The sequence below is a fragment of the Carettochelys insculpta genome, chromosome 3 (assembly GCF_033958435.1).
Source record: "Carettochelys insculpta isolate YL-2023 chromosome 3, ASM3395843v1, whole genome shotgun sequence".
Lineage (NCBI taxonomy): Eukaryota > Metazoa > Chordata > Testudines > Carettochelyidae > Carettochelys > Carettochelys insculpta.
Window position 1 is genome coordinate 2,359,525 of NC_134139.1, and position 16,780 is coordinate 2,376,304.

The 16,780-nt window shown below is 48.3% G+C and overlaps 1 long non-coding RNA gene across 2 annotated transcripts in view; it reads right to left on the minus strand.

The window, feature by feature from the left end:
• Window positions 1-15,057, minus strand: part of LOC142010781 (uncharacterized) — a 60,486-nt gene extending 45,429 nt beyond the window's left edge. For both annotated transcript variants that reach the window (XR_012644883.1, XR_012644882.1), the window contains exons 1-2: window positions 14,792-15,057; window positions 13,590-13,703 (exon numbers count right to left, since the gene is read on the minus strand). This is a non-coding gene — a long non-coding RNA (uncharacterized LOC142010781). The remainder of the gene's footprint in view (window positions 1-13,589; window positions 13,704-14,791) is intronic.
• Between the last annotated feature and the right edge of the window lie 1,723 nt (window positions 15,058-16,780).

Below are 16,780 nucleotides of genomic sequence, written 5' to 3' on the forward strand. Positions count from 1 at the left end.
TCACAGGTCAGGTGTTCTAACCTTAGCTGTATGCGCCTTAGCTGCCCCATTGAATTTCATGGGCTCATTGGTACGATTAAAACTAAGTGCATGTTTCTGTACTTTGCTGGGTCAGGGCCAATAGTAGCAAGATCTGGTTCAGCAAGTTCATGATACCCTCTTAGTATCTCCTCAGGTTATACCCTAATCATCAGCTGCTCAACAGAGAAACAATTAGGGTCAGTGCAACTGGAAAATATAACCACTCTCAGATCTGTCCACTCTTCGAACAAGGTCACCCACTGCAGCATACCTATGTCTGAAATGAAAATGGATTGCCACAGAGACAGGCCGGATTAGGCCCAGTTCTTGCAGCTGTAACCCCAGTCACTCCAGCGGTATCTGACTCTAACTGAGAACAGAACTCTGGCTTGATGGCTGTCATGTGAAGCAGCAGAGACTTTGTCCGGTGTTAGTCTGGGAACAGCACCCTCCTCATCTCCATTCGCTTTCAGCAGTGCCTGAGGAAAACGTGTTATGATGCTCCCTTGCAGGCAGCTCCACGCTGCTTGCAAAAGCCACACTAGGATGCTTGACATGAGCACAAGGAGATGTCTCTCCATGGGGGGCCTTCTGTTCCAGGACAGTCCTCCAGCATAGCTCTGCTGGCAGGTGAAAGTGCCCAGCCTGCTGGTACCAGCTCCACTGATTATTCCCACAGCCTGACCTAATCATTGGCCACTGAGACAATAGACCTGTTCCCCTGATTAGATGCTTGGAGAGAGAATCCATTTGAAAGAAATTTCAAAGCACCTCCTCCTACTAGGCCAGAAAGGAGGCCGTCACAATGCAGGCACCTGATATTAGAGTGCACAGGAATCAGACTGTGAGAAACAGGAGAGAGAGACTCGCTTGGCACAAAAAAGTTCTGTCAGACATAGGCAGGGCAGTTACTGCTGGCCTCCAGGCCGAGCAATTCTGGGCCACTAACAATTGTGAGCTTGTTGGGATGGACCTGGCTCAGAGCCTGTTCTGCACGGTGGGCTGCAGGGAGGGAGGTGTAGGACCTGCACTATGTCCTCTACCTCAGGATTCTGCTTAACTCGCAGGCACCTGGAGTATGTAGAGTAGAATGGAGCCAATCTCACTAAGCTTATTATTGCCTTCCTTCTAATTCAGCGTGGGAGGGCTGACGCTGTGACTGCTTCTACACTCTCACGCTCCTGTCAGAGGTGAAACGGTAATGAGGCAATTCAAAGCAGATAATGAGGCTCTAACGTGCATATTCAGCACCTCATTAGCATAACGGCAGCCGCCTGAATTTCAAAGTGCAGACTTCGAATTGCAGATTGGCAGTGTAGATGGGGGCAGTTTCGAAACCAGAGCCCCACTTCAACATTCCCTTACTCCCACAGAACTAGATTGAAGTGGGGTTCTTATTTCAAAGCTGCCCCTATCTTCACTGTCAGTCTGCAATTTAAAGTCTGTAATTCACACGGCCGCCATTATACTAATGAAGTACTGAATATGCACATTTGCCTGCTTCGAATTGCCTCATTACAATGCCACCTCCAATGGAAGAGTGAAAGTGTAGAAGCAGCCTGTGTCTGAAGGCCTAAGTGCTGTATGAGGCTTGAGCATGCCTGTAGATTCGAATGAATAATGAGTGCTAGAGTTTACAATAAACTGTATTATATTTCCAGCACATTCCAGTCCATGATCTAAGATACTATGCAATATGAGTAGGGGAGTCAGAGCTGTCTTTGTGTGAAGACATCGAGATTTGACCCCTGGGGCCTTGTTCCAACGAGAGAACCATTTACATGACCTGGGTAATGTAAAGTGGCCAAGAAGAGGGCTTTCTTGTATTGTTCCTTCCATTATTTTACTGCTGAAAGATGTTAGACTTAAGGAACTGCAGTTACCAGGATTACTCTTCTTTGCTTTTTAGAAAACCGGTGCTTCACTGACTTGTCTTCAGTCATTTGTTATTTCTCCAGTGCCATCAGACTTTCAGAGGAACTGGCAGTGCTGGAGTTAGCTTGTTTGCCAGTTCCACTGATATCCTGGAAGACTCACTGTCCAGTTCACCTAGTTAGATGAACACTAGCATTTAGGACAGTGAGCTAAATTCAGACCTGGTGCCAAGCACGTGTAATTCTGCCAAGGCAGTATGTGTTGCCATAGCTCTGTTGAAGCCAATGGAGTTATGCTAATTCCCACCAGATGAGGATCTAGCCCAGTGTACATAAATACAACATAAGATTACTTAATTGCTATGAAAAGGAGCAACGAGAAGTGCGTTTTTATGCTTTGTGATTGCAAACTCTCTGATGACCACGGACAGGCACAAAACAGGGATCTCTGATCTATTTTCTTCTTCCAGGGAGAGGAGTGATAATTTAGTCGTAAATCTGAAGTCAGTCAGCATTTTCCTAAAAGCCTTCTGATCATAATCCAAGAAAGGGTACATTTCAAAACCTCTTAAATGTTGTGTCCCAGTGGATGGAGAAATGAATGACACCATGAAAGGCTGCAAAAAGTCAGTCAGGAAAGCCAGGTTTTCTCCCTGCACTTTTTTCAGAAGCAGCTCCCTACATGATACTCAACCCTCCAGTACTTCCTCCTGTGCCCAGGGACAGCAATGGGTGACTCACACTATTCACTAACCCGGAGAAAGATCTAGCACTGTGGTGTTCTATGACAGCGGGAGCCCTGATCGAGAACACGGACCCTGGAGTCTTTCTGGGTCTACATCAACTCATCTAGACATTCACTTGGTTTTACAACAGGCTATATAAAAGCACTGGTGAAGTCAGTACAAACTAAGATTTCATACCAACAATGACTTGTTTATACTGACCTAAATACTGTATACTAAAATGTAGGTACAATATTTGTGTTCCAGTCGGTTTTCCTATATGGTCAAAGATCAATTTTTCAGTAATAACGTACTATGTATTCTTATGACTTTTTATACTGTATGTCTAATTTTGTAAGCAAGTAGTTTTTCAGTGAGGTGAAACTCAGAAGTGCACAAGACAAATCAGACTCCTGAAAAGGGTAGAATAGGCTGGAAAAGCCACTGTTCTATGGAACAGCTTGCTGCAGCTGGGAGGAATGAAATGCCAGCCTTCCAAACAAAGGCTCACTCATGTTGTATCTACCCTTAGCACTCAACAGCAGAGCCTGTAAAGTGCAGCTCCATCTGTGCTCTTGTCCTTCCCCTCAGATGTCAGACTGAGAGCAGAAGATGCGGCAGCTCATAAAAAAGCAAATACCAGTACGCCCTGCCTTTTCAGTTTGGAAGACGGCAGTGAATGGCACTTGGTAGGCAAGGTCAATCTCTGTGCTGGAGAACTGTCTCTTGCATCCATGACCCCCTCCAAACACATCAGCCCTGGACCTGGTGGAAGCTGCATCCCACTGTCAGGGCTGGAATGATGTTTTTAAGGAGACCTGCAAGGGTAACTCAGGAGTCAGCGGCTGAAAGAAAGAAGCAGTCGACAGCCCTGCAGGAAGACTTAATTTCCACTGTTCTGTCATAAAGTCATTAAGGATTTCAATTTAGATTTTGCAAGCCTCTGGCCCTGCCCTCCCCTTACAGTGAAGCATGGCTGGAAGAAGACAAATGTATACTAGGCATTTAACAGAGACAATTAATACCTGGATGCAGCAAAGGGAATCACATTCAAGTTGTTTGGGGCAGTGCCTGTCTTCTGAAGTTATCTTTCTGAGCTGAATTCTGATGGTGGAACTCCACTTAACTCAACCCCAGCCAGAAATATGGCCCTGGTGAGTATTTGTGCAGGCATGTATTGATAGTGGGCCTTGTGCATATATGGGTAAGGCCAGGGCCAAAGTCTTCTGTGAGCATAGGTCAACCACCTTCCTGAGAGGTGGGAGCTAAGTTGATGGAAGAATTCTAGCACTGTCTACACAAGCGCCAACTTAGCAAAACTGCTTGCGAGGGGTGGATTTTTCATACTCCAAACAATATTTTTAAACTAATCTAGTGTAAATCAGTCTTAGGTGCTCAGAAATGGGACCCTTAGAAACCAGCACATGAATGGAGAGCTGTGTAAAACCTGGTCTGTTCCAGACACTTAGCTCAGCATGGCAATGTCCTGGGGGATGAAATCCACTGCCCCGAGAGACATAGCGACATGGCCTAACCCCGTCTAGACAGCGCGAGGTCAATGGAAGAATTCTTAGCTGCTGCCCCTTGAGTGGGGTGGGGGGATTGGTTGCCAGCGCTGGTGCCACTTGGGCATCTGAGAGGCAGATGTAACCAAGTCAGATGAAAGGACAGAGTGTAGGGCCCCTAATCACAAACATGCCTCATCCCTGTTGGCGTGGGCCCCTCCCACCTCTGCGGGATTCCCAGCCACACGCTCTTCCCCTCTGTATCAATACCTGGCTAGGAAGTGGAGCACAGGAGTAACCCTCAGCCTGCCACCTCCCCAGCAAGGGCCCCAACCACCAGACTTTGGGCAGTCTGGGCACAGTCACATGCCTGAGCCAGAAAACTTCCACCACATGCTCACTTCCAGCTGCCTTCTGCGCATGGCCTGATCCGGTAGGCAGGCTGGGGAACCCCACTGGGAAGGAAAAAACGTTACTCACTGTTGTAACTGTTGCTCTTCGAGATGTGTTGCTCATATCCATTCAAGCTGCGTGCACATTGTATGGCTGTCAGAAAGTTTTCCCTAGCAACTGCCAGTCGGGTCGGCTGGGGAGCCCCCAGGAGTGGCACCTTGGCAGAGCCTATATACGACCCCACCAACCCGACAGTCCCTCATCTCTTTCTTGCCAGCCACTCCAACAGTGGGGCAGGAGGGTGGGCTTCAAATATATCAGTGCAACGCATCTCAAAGAACAACAGTTACAATGGTGAGTAACCGTTTTTCTTTGTGTGCGCTTGCTCAAATCTATTCGAGTCAGGTCAGCCACAAGCCAAAGCCAGGAGCGGGGGTCGGAGTCAACCCCTGGCTGACTCCAGGACAGCGGCTCTGGAAGCTGCGTCTCATCTAGATTGCTGCACAACAGCCCAGCGAGACGTGAAGGTGTGCACAGAAGGCCATGAAGCAGGACAGCAGAGCTCCGGGCAAGGCACATGCACCAGGAAGGAAGGCGGATGAGGAGGCCTAAGCTTGCACATCATCATCACCAGCAGCAGGAAACCTCTGTGAGGTCAGAACATGCCCGTACACAGGATGTGATCCAGGAGGAAATGCACTGCAATGAAACCATAAGTCCCTTCACGCACTCAGCAATAGCCGCGAAGAGCTGCGAGGTCTTGCGGAAGCGTTTGGTCCGGTCAGTATAGAAGGCAAGCGCCCACCTCTCATCCACAGAGTACAGGTGTGGCCTCCACTGTGAGATATAAGGTTCTTGCTAAATAGGGAGCTGTGGCATGGCACCCAATACTAACAGCCTCACAGGCAGTAAGCAAGGCACTGGAGGGAGTCCGGTTGGTGGGGCCATATACCGGTTTCACAAAGGCGCCACTCCAGGCGGCTCTAAAGCCAGGGCTTTATCTAGTCTGCAGGGAACTGCCTGATCATTTATTCTCTCACTGGCAAACACACTAGTCCCATTCAAATGGGGTAGCACTCTGCACCCTGCTAGCAAGAGCAGATGAAGAACACATTTAGAAACCTTCAGCATGTACAGTAAACTCTTTCATATCTGGCATTCTATCATTCAGAACTCTCAAGTTAGTGGCATTTTAACCAGAAGTAAATTTTAGTTACGTTTTCCAGAAGTTCAGTAAAGTGAAAGTAAATACAAATAAATACAGCAAATACAGCATAAAATTACAGTGTACAATACTCCTGTTGTTGGTAAATAAAGTGCTCTGTATACATTTCTGTTTGTTTCTTAATATCCAATCTTGCTTTTCTTTAGTGTTATGCATTGCTAGGTTTACCTTTCTAGTATCCAGAATATTTCAATATCTGGCAAACTCCCAGTCCTGGGGCTGCTGGATACAAAAGCATTAACTGTAATACTAAAAGATTTCCCTGATGTTGCTCGGGTTTCTTCAGACTGGGAGTATGGAGGGTGTGGAAGTCAGGGCAGAGGTTTGGGGATATGTGGGGGGGGGGTCAGAGCTGAGGGCTAGGTGGGGGGAGTGCAGGAGCCAGGGTTTGAGAGTTGTAGGGGCTTCAGGAGAGGGAGTGGGGTGCAGGACTCAGAGCAGGATGCTGGGTGTGTAAGACCCAGAAAGTAACTATCCTGCTTTACATGGCAAAGGTGAGGCCCTAGCTGGCGGAGTGGGCCCCATTCTGGGTCCCACACTCTCAGAAAGATGTGGACAGACTGGAGAGCCTCCAGAGAACAACAACAAAAATGACAATAGGTTTAGAACATCTGACCTGTAAGAAAAGGTCAGGAAACCTGGCATATTTAGTGTTGAGAACAGAAGACTGGGGAGGCAGGGTCGAGGGAGAGCTGGTAACAGTCTGCAAATGTGTGAAGGAGGAAGTTGCTCAGCTAATGCAGTAACAATGGTTCTTCGAGATGTGCCTCCCCACAGGTGCTCCTTTCTGGGTGTTGGTGAGTCCTGGAGACGGCACTTGGAGTGTCTTCTCTAACTGTGGTTTCCCGCACTGCACAGGCGCAGTAGCGCCTCCACGTGCCAAGGCGAGGTGAGGCAAAGGTTGCATTAGTACCCAAAGATCAATGGGGCTCAGCACAGTGTGTGTGTGTGAATTGTGTGGTACCACGAATCCCATGTGTGTCACGCTGTGACTGAACCCGGGGCAGTGGCGTCCCTCCTACGCTTTTCCATCCATGTGTGGAATGAATTTTTTATGTGCTTCGTGGGCAGGGGAATAGCTAAGTGGTTTGGGCATTGGCTGCCAAACCCAGTGTTCAGAGCTCAGCCCTTGGGGTGGGGGTGGGGGGGCATTTAGGGATGTTGGGCAAACAGAGTTTAAAAAAATGGGGGCTGGACTTGATGACCTCCTGAGGTCCCTTCCAGACCTTGAATTCTATGAGTCTACGCTCTGGCTTGTGTGCAGCTCAGGCCCCTCCCTTCCTTCTCCACCCTAGCAAATAGCGCAGGATGCTCCGAAGGAGAGACAGAAGCGGAGCACCCACCAGGACACACATCTTGAAGAGCCATTGTTACCACACAAGGTGAGTAACTTCCTCTGATTCGAGTAGGGTCCCCGTGGGTGCTCCACTCTGGGTGACTGTAAAGCAGTAGTCAAGATTTGGAGCCCAGTAGATATTACTGTCGACAAAACTGCGTGGCCCATTTGAATGGAGGAAGCAATCAAAGATGAAAGAGTTTAGTGCTGTGCAAATGTGTTGCTCAAAGACCACATTGCCACCTTGCATATGTCTGAAGGGGGTATATTCTTGAGAAACACAGTGGTGGAAAATAGAGCCTGGGTAGAATCAGTGGTGACAGCACCCTGAAGGTCTTTCCAGTGAAGAGTATAACAGGTGTGAATACAGGTGGAGATCCCCTTGGACAGCCATTGAGATGAAAGGGGATGGCCCTTTGATCACTCTGCAGAAAAGAGGAAGAGCCTAGGAGACTTGCAATCGATGTAGAAGGCCAACTCCCGAAGAGCACCCAAGGCGCACCACGTCGCATGCCCAGGGTCAGAGTGCAGCTTCAGGAAGAATGTCGGTAAGTGGATAGGGTCACTGACGTGAAATGGAGAGGGAATCTTAGGGAGGAACTCAGGATGAGGGTGAAGAGTGCCTCTACCCTTAGTAAACGCCATATAAGGAGGTTCAGCCATGAGAGTGACAAGCTCCCCCAACCCTCCTTGCCCACATGATAGTGACTGAAAATGAGACTTTCATCAACAGATGGAGCCAGGAACATGTCACCACCGGTGCAAAGGGCAGCTTCAGAGACAGCTGAACACATGATGAAGGTCCCAGATAGGGACTGGAGGACATACTGTCGGAAAAGTGTTTTGCAGACCCATCAAAAAATGTTGGTGATAGGGTGGGCAAGGAAGGAGACCCCTTCCCCCAGCTGGTGGAACGAAGCCAATGCCATGGCACGCGCGCCCCGACGGTACTGAGGCTAGGCCTGACTCTCACAGGTGCAGCAGGTAGTCAAGGAGGACAGGAAGGGGTGCGTTGTGAGGGAGCATAGGGTGGTTAGCGCCCAACCACTGAGAGAACCATGTCCACTTGAAGAGGTACGACTTGCAGGTGGACTCCAGTCTGCTGTTAATGAGAACCCTTTTCACCCCTCAAGATCACGCGATTTTGGCATCCTGGAACCATGAAGGAGCCATGCGTGAAGGTGCAGCCTGAGTGGATTGGAGTGTGGGTGTGGTCGAAGTCCTGGGACAGAAGGTTGCAGCAAGGAGAAAAAGGATACGCAGGTGCCACTGACAGCTGGTACAGGCGAAGATACCAAGTTTGTCTTGGGCACACCAGGGCTGTCAGGCTGAGGTGAGCCCGACCCAGTCTGACCTTGATCAGAAGTGTGTGAATCAAGGGCAAGGGAGAAAATACATAAAGAAGGGGCACATCCCATTCAATGGAGAGAGCATCTCTGAGGGAGCGCCTGGAGCAGTACTGATGGCACTTGCTGTTGACTTGGGTTGCAAACAGGTCTATGCATGGCTAGCCCCAAAGCTGGAACACACGGTTGAGGGCCACTGGGCTGATTTCCCACTCCTGGTGACCTCTGAACAATCAACTGAGCGTGTCCACAGTCCGGGGAGATTTATGTCCACTGGAGTGATGTGGTACTGAAGGCACCAAGCCCACAGTTTTATGGCTTCCGTGCGCAGGTATGGGGACCAAGCCCTGCCCTGACAGTTGATAAAATACATGCATGTGGTGCTGTCTGTTAGAATGTTGACAGTTCTTCGTGCGAGGTGCTGCCAGAAATGCTGACAAGCGTAGCAGACCGCCATGAGCTCCGGCAGATTTATGTGGAGTGCTTGCTTGATGAAGGACCACTTGCCCTGGACCGTAAGGGAACCCAAATGCTCCCCACCCCCCATGAGGGTGGAGTCCATAGTGAGGGTAATAGAAGGGGGCAGTTGGTGGAACAGCACCCTGGTGAGATTGCTGTCTGGACATGTCCACTACTGAAGGGAGGCAAGGATGCACAGCAGGACGGCTACTGATTTGGATAGAGGTCCCTGGCTGGGGCATAGCATGTGGCCAAACAGGACTGGAGGCACTGCATATGCAGTGTGGCCAGCTTGACCATGTACGTGGTGGCAGCCATGTGACCCAGCAGCGTGAGGCACACGCACACCATGATGGTGGGAGGCAGTTGCACCACAAGGAGGAGGTCACACAGGGACTGGAATCTTTGAACAGAGAGAGACCCTGGCACTGGTAGTGTTTATGTGGGCCTTGATGAACTCTGGAGATTGGGGGGATTGAAGCGTGGACTTCTTGTAGTTTATATGGAAGTCAAGGCTGAGCAGGATGTCAGTGCTGACTCCTGCCACATGAAGGGCCTCTGGAAATGAGGGCCCTTTCATGAGACAATCATTGTAGGCGGGCAGCAACGACCACCAGTCTGGGAGAACACCTTGGGTGCAGTGGATAGCCCAAACGGCAGGACCCCACTACGAGTTCAATGGCTATAGACCATGGGCTATGGCTCATCGAGCAGGTTCTGGAGGGAGTTATCACTTCCATTTCAGTAAGGAGAATGGATGATTTGAGACTTACAATGAAAAGATGGAAATGCCTAATGAAAAGCCATATGAAATTGCTCTAATAAAAGCCGTGAATCGTAACCAGAAATGACGTGCATACAGCGTGACTTATCGCACCACTCTTCTGATGACATGGCCAACAGAAATAATTTGCTTTCACCTGGGTACAATGCAGTTAAATTGCTATACAGATAGATTTGTGCAGCTACATAATATAAAAGGCGTATTTTAATGAGACGCTTTCTTTCACCTGAAAGCATTTTAGGGAACCCATTAGATATGGTAGGAAAGCTGTGGCTAGTTGATGCTGAAGTCTAACAGTGAAGTGCAAAGAACAAACTCTTGAATCAGCCATACCCAGGGGTCTAGATCCTCAGCTGATAAAATCAGCTTAGCTCCAGTGACTGGCACCAGCTGGAGACCTGGCCCACTTGCACAAATGAAACTACGCTGATTTACCCCAGAACTCATGTAACTTGGATCCAGCAGATAATGTTGTGTACTGAACTCTGTAATCAGCTGACAGGACCCTATTCTGGGATTAACCCCAGTCACGTCACAGGGGCTATTTGAAAGGCTGTAAACCAGGGGTGTCCAACCTTTTGGTTTGCCTGGGACTCACTGGTGAAGAGAGTCTTGGGCCACGTACAAAATATATAATATAGTTAATGTATATAAATCACATAATAACGTTAAAAGTTTACGATCTTGTGGGGCCGCATTACTAGCTGTCCAGGGCCGTGTGTGACCCTCGGGCCGTGGGTTGGACACGCCTGCTGTAAACTATTCCGGTGAGAGTGGCAGACTCTGCCCTTCTGAGAAGTGGCAGATCTAGGGTGCCTGTTGTGAATCTCCCTGCCTCAGAAGCTCCCTGTATCTAACTGCTTTGGTGGGGGTTTAGCAGCTGTTGCTGGCAATACCACTGCTTCCCCCAATGCCAGATCTATCCACTTCCTCATGCCCCAGAAAGTGAACCCACGCGGAAGTCAGGACTCTGACATTGCTCAAGGTGCCAAGTGGCCTTTACTTCTCAGAGGCAATGTTAAGGGCTGAATCCAGGCCCGACAGGCATCCACACACACAGGCTGTGACTTTGGGTCCAGGTGAGGAAGGAAAGGGCTCTCTGCTGTGCTGACCACAAGCACTGCTTCTGTGGACCCACCACCCCTGCCTTAGGGCTGTGCACACCTCCCTTGGGGGTGGCCAGACACACTCCGTCTCCACCTTCAGAATCAGGAAGCCACCCCGTGCCCAGCTGCTGGCGGTGCTGCTCTGCAAACCAGACACGAGCACGGCGGTGCCCAGGGCTGACCACATTGCGCTCTCTTTCCAGGGAGAGACCAAGCCCTCCAGCCAAACACGACCCATCCTCCTGCTGCTGCTGGGACAGAGGCGGGACGCACGCTGCACTGATGCGCCAATTGTTGCCACGAGCACGTTCCACCATCTCCATTGGAGGGAGATATGTCAGGCAGCATGCCTGTCAGGGAGGCCATCTGACCTGCTGAGTGATGTCACGCAAATCGTTTCCCCCTCCCGTGCCTCAGTGTCCCCTCCCACCTCGCATCCACCTTGTCTGCTTAGACTATGAATTCCTCAGGGCACAGCCCCTCCCAACACAGAGCACACATGGGCCCTGCTCCTGGCTCGAGGGTTCATACCGTAATAGCAGTGAGTATTTTTCAGTCAATAGTAGAAACATCTGGAGACGTGCAGTTCCATTATGCCAATTTCCTACCCTTAATTTCCATGGCAGGGGGATTGTAATACAGTAGGGTCTCAACATTTGCGAACTTAAGGTTCGCAAATTCAATTATTCATGAGTGGCCGCTTCCCCGGAGCTTTGGGGCAGGGAGCACCAGCAGCTGCTGCTTCCCCGGGGCTCCGTGAAGGAACCCAGGCAGCCGGGCTCCACTTGGCAGCAGCTGCCATATTTGCAAAATTCAACATTTGTGAGGGTTCTCAACACGGAGCCCTCGTGAATGTTGAGATCTTACTGCACTTACGTGCCTCTCCCTAGCTTGTGGCTAATTGCAGTGCATGTTTGGTATGCCTTGTACAGTGCAGTCTCAAAAAAGCCATGAAATAGTCATGACAAAATGTATGTGCTACATATCTTCAACCATTAAGTGTGGAGTAACTCCTGGCACTGAGGAGACATTGATTAATGAATCTGATAGTAAAAACAATGAACAGCACCAGGAGATAGTCTCACAGTGACAGCAATTGAATGCATCACGCTTGATTTAACAGTCAGGATGATATCTATATGATTTCACCATGCTAGAAGGGCTTCGGGCTTGATTCATCTCTTACTAACACTAGTGTAAATCAGAAGTCACTCCATTTTAATGGATAAGATTACACCAGCACATACCAGTTCAAGAAGAGAATTGGATCCTTTGTGTTCCTAGCTAACAGCTAAGCAATACCATGGGAAAACAGTTATCCTGACAGGTCATCCCATGCTTGCTGATGTAAACCAGGAGTAAATCCACTGCAGTCATTGGAATTAGATGGAGTCCTTTTGATTTGGCCCATTTTCCACCAGAGATTCCTGCACTGTTTAGTTATCTTGATTGCCTGTTTCTGCAGCTCATGTGACAACCTATCCCTGTCTCAAGTGGGTCACAGGAGAGGCTAAATTTAGCTTGGTGAATGAAACTCAGCTCTATTCTCAACATCCTTGCGATTGGTGTGGCTGTTTACCACCGTGCAACCGACTCCTGTTGCATTGTGATAACACAGAGGTTTCTCAGCTGGGAGGGAGTGGGAAGAGAATACATTTCTTTTTTGGAGAAAACTGACTGGTCACTCTGGTTTGCAGCCGGTGTTCCCTGCACGTGGAGCACTTGGGAGGCCACCCAGGAGAGACTCAGGTGCCACGCAGCTGACTAGTAGAGTGCCCACACCTATCCACAGTGCTACTATGGGTGGTACACATCTGCACATGCCTGGGTGCACATGAAATCTGTCCCACCCATGGATGGAAAAAATTAGTGGGAACTCTGGTTGCAACATCACTCAGATTTGGCCTGGCTCTCCCCGAGACAAGTGATGACGTCATTTGTTTTTCACAAAGACTGAATGCCTGGCTGCTGCAACCCAAGTAACTATTTGGTCTCAGAACACAACAGCCAAGGGACGGTTGACGAAATTAAATACCAGCAAACTGAAAAATGACCGACGATACTTTTGACATAATGCACAGTTGACCTGTGCGACTCAATGCCACAAGTTATCACGGAGGCTAAGATTTCAGTCTGGTTCGGAAGATGCTTTAGCCGTTTTTGCAGAGAATGTGAATGTGTATTCACAGTTACAGTCAGTGTTAACTTTTTATCTAAGGGACAGGAGGCTTTATGGTCTAAGGCATAAGTCAGGCTCTGACAGAAGGAATTCTCCTGTGGGCCAATGGGAGATTTTGTGTCTTCCTCTGTCGTATTGTGTCACTATTGGTGCCCCAGTGATCCGAGCCTCTCACAAGGCATACCTCTCCCCTGCCTATCACCATCAAGAGCTTCATATCAGCCTCCAGCTGACCTATCATCCCAGTTCACCCACCTGTTACATTATCAAACCAGACCCTTTGTGCTTGCTCACAGCCTGCCCCTCACGCTTGGCAGGTGCTCCTATAAAGTCACAACATGAACTCATTCTCCACCTTCAAAATTATATTCCTTTGCCAGCATGCCTATGAAAAACTCAACAACAGTTAAGCTGCCAGTACACTAAGCCAAGGAGAGCCACATTGATGGATGCCTTCTACCACTGACACAGCGCTGAGGCGTGTTATTTCAAAGCCTGGACCAATGTAGCTATGTCAATCTGCTTGTATGTGCAGATCAAACCATAGCCAATTACTGAAAAAACCAGACAGTAACAAGGTTACCCTGTTCTGTGACATGACTGTGTTGTTAGAATGATATACCAGAGTATACAGACCTGCCGAGTCCCACTGTCATGGTATCTGCACCTCGGCATTGGTGCCTAGCTCATATCACTCCTTTCAATCCTAGATCAGCATGGCCCTTTGCTCAGCACCATTTCTTCTTTATGCTGTAAAATAGAGAAAGTACATCAGTGCAGAAATAACACCAAACCTGACATAAACGCACCACAAATAGATATGTTGTCAACATAAGAACATAAGAATGGCCATACTGGGTCAGACCAAAGGTCCATCCAGCCCAGCATCCCATCTGCCGACGGTGGCCAATGCCAGGTGCCCCAGACAAGGAGAACAGAAGACAATGATCAAGTGATTTATCTCCTGTCACTCCTTGTTCCTTTGCAAAGAGAGTTAGAGCTGGAGGAGAACAAAATTAGATGATTTAAAGGAATCTTTCCATGGGTCTGAGGATTTGGTGCAGTTTCTTGTGAACAAGGCTAATAGATTGGTAGAGGTCTCCCTGGGCAGAAAGAAAACAACATTAAGCTCAAGCAGGGGTACTTAAGCTCAGTGGTTTGAGCATTTGCCTTGTAAACCCAGAGGTGTAAATTCAGTTCTTGAGGGGGCCATTTAGGGGAAATTGGCAAACAGATCAGGGATGGTGCTTGGTCCTGGCAGGAGGGCAAGAGACTAGACTCAATGACCTCCCAAGGTTCCTTCCAGCTCTACAGGGGGAAGGACAGCTCAGTGGTTTGACCATTAGCCTGCCAGACCCAGCACTGTGAGCTCAATCTTTGAGGGGCCATTTAGGGATCTGGGGCAAATAGATTTAAAAGAAAAAATAGATTTAAAATAGATTCAGGGTTGCTGATAGGTCCTGCTGTGAGCGCAGGGGACTGGTCTTGGTGACCTCTGAGGTCCCTTCCAGTTCTATGAGACAGAAGGTTTTTTTAACCTAAGAATAAAACAGAACAGTGTTATGTTGGGAGGGGAGCTTTGTGAAGGGTGCTTTCTTAACATACTACACTGACTACAGCGAGCATCTGTGCAACACGCTGTCTAAGAAACTGAGGAACCACTTGATCAAAATCCTTTACAATAAACAAAAGATGATTAAAGATGAACTCTCTTAACTTGAAATTATCATCAACAATCAGGCGTCCATTCAACACCCCACAGAATGAGGCTATTTATAAAACACACTTCCACTTCCTACAAAAAGAAAAGAGAATACATTTTCTACATTATTTCATACCTCAGGATACTACAACTACAATAACAACAGCTCGACTAACAATATTGTTAACCTTTCCAGCTACCAGCTCGGCCCAGCAGAAGAGTCTCTCTTATCCAGGGGTCTTTCCTTCTGCCCTACCTCCTCCACAAACTTAATACAATTCTGTGGTGACCTTGAAGCCTTCTTTCGCTGCCTCCGTCTAAAGGAATTCTTCCAGCACACCTATGAACAACAGAATGACTCTCTCGACCCCCCCTACCAACACCAAAAGAAGAAGAACTCTATGCGGACTCCCCCTGACGGTCGTAGTGAAAGTCTGGACTTCTACGTACAGTGCTTCTGCAACCGTGCTCAGGCTGACATTATACACAAACAATGCCAAATGAGACACAATCTCAACTATGCTGAGTGCTATGTTGTCCAGAGTCTCAAAAATAACCCAGACATCATAATCAAACCAGCTGACAAAGGGGGTGCTGTTGTCACCATGAATAAGTCACACTATGAACAGGAGGCAGCCAGACAACTCTCCAACACCACATTTTACAGACCTCTCTCCACTGATGCCACTTAAGAATTCCAAAAGAAATTACAGTAACTACTTAAGGAACTTCCTGCCGCTACTGGGGACCTTCTTCACTCAGACACACCATCTGAGCCACAACCTGGATTATTCTATTTACTTCCCAAAATTCACAAACCTGGAAACCCCGGAAGCCCTAGCATTTTGGGTATTGGCACCCTTACCACCAGACTATCCCGTTACGTAGAGTCCCTCCTCAAACCCTATGCCACCAACACTCCCAGCTATCTCCGAGATACCACCGACTTCCTGAGGAAATTACAAAACATCGGAAAAGTCCCTGACAATTCCATCCTTGCCACAATAGATGTAGAGGTTCTGTACACTAATATTCCACATAAAGACGGATTACAAGCGATCAGGAACACCATCCCTGATGTTACCAGAGCCAATCTGGTGTCTGACCTCTGTAACTTTGTTCTCACCCACAATTATTTCCGATTTGGGGACAATTTATACCTCCAGATTAGTGGAACTGCTATGGGCACCCACATGGCCCCACAATATGCTAACATATTTACGGCTGACCTGGAACAACGATTCCTCAGCTCTCGTCCGCTATTACCCCTCCTCTACCTAAGATACATTGATGACATCTTTATGATTTGGACCCATGGTATAGAGACTCTAGAAGAATTCCACAGGGACTTTAACAATCTGCACCCCACCATCAACTTATGCCTTGCTTACTCCATGCAAGAGATACATTTCCTGGACACTACAGTACAAATCAAGGATGGCCTGATCGGTACCACGCTGTACCGGAAACCCACTGATCACTATACTTACCTACACCCTTCTAGCTTCCATCCCGCATGCATAACTAGATCCATTGTTTACAGTCAAGCCCTTAGGTACAATCGCATTTGCTCTGAACCTACTGACAGAGACCAAAAACTACTAGATCTTTACCAAATATTCATACATCTTTGAATTACCCAGCAGGAGACATAAAAAAACAAATTGACAGGGGTAGATGAATACCTAGAGACCAGCAACTCCAAGATAGGCCCAAAAAAGCCAAAAACAGAACACCAGTGGTCATTACCTACAGCCCCCAACTGAAACCACTGCAACAAATTATTAAAGACCTACAACCTATCCTTAATCAGGATGCCACACTCCAGAAGGTCCGAGGTGACAGGCCTGTTCTCTCCTGCAGACAACCTCCCAGCCTTATGAGGATTCACACCAACAGCCATTGTCTATACTGCAGAAACACCAGTCCTGGGACTTTTCCTTGCAATAAAGCCCGCTGCCAGCTTTGTCCACATTTCTTTTCTGGAGATACCATCACTGGACCTAACCAGGTTACTCACAGAATCACGGGCGCATTCTCATGTTCCCCAACTCACATCATATATGCCAACAATGCCCAGATACTTTGTATATTGGACACACTTCAAACTCTCTTAGACAAAGAG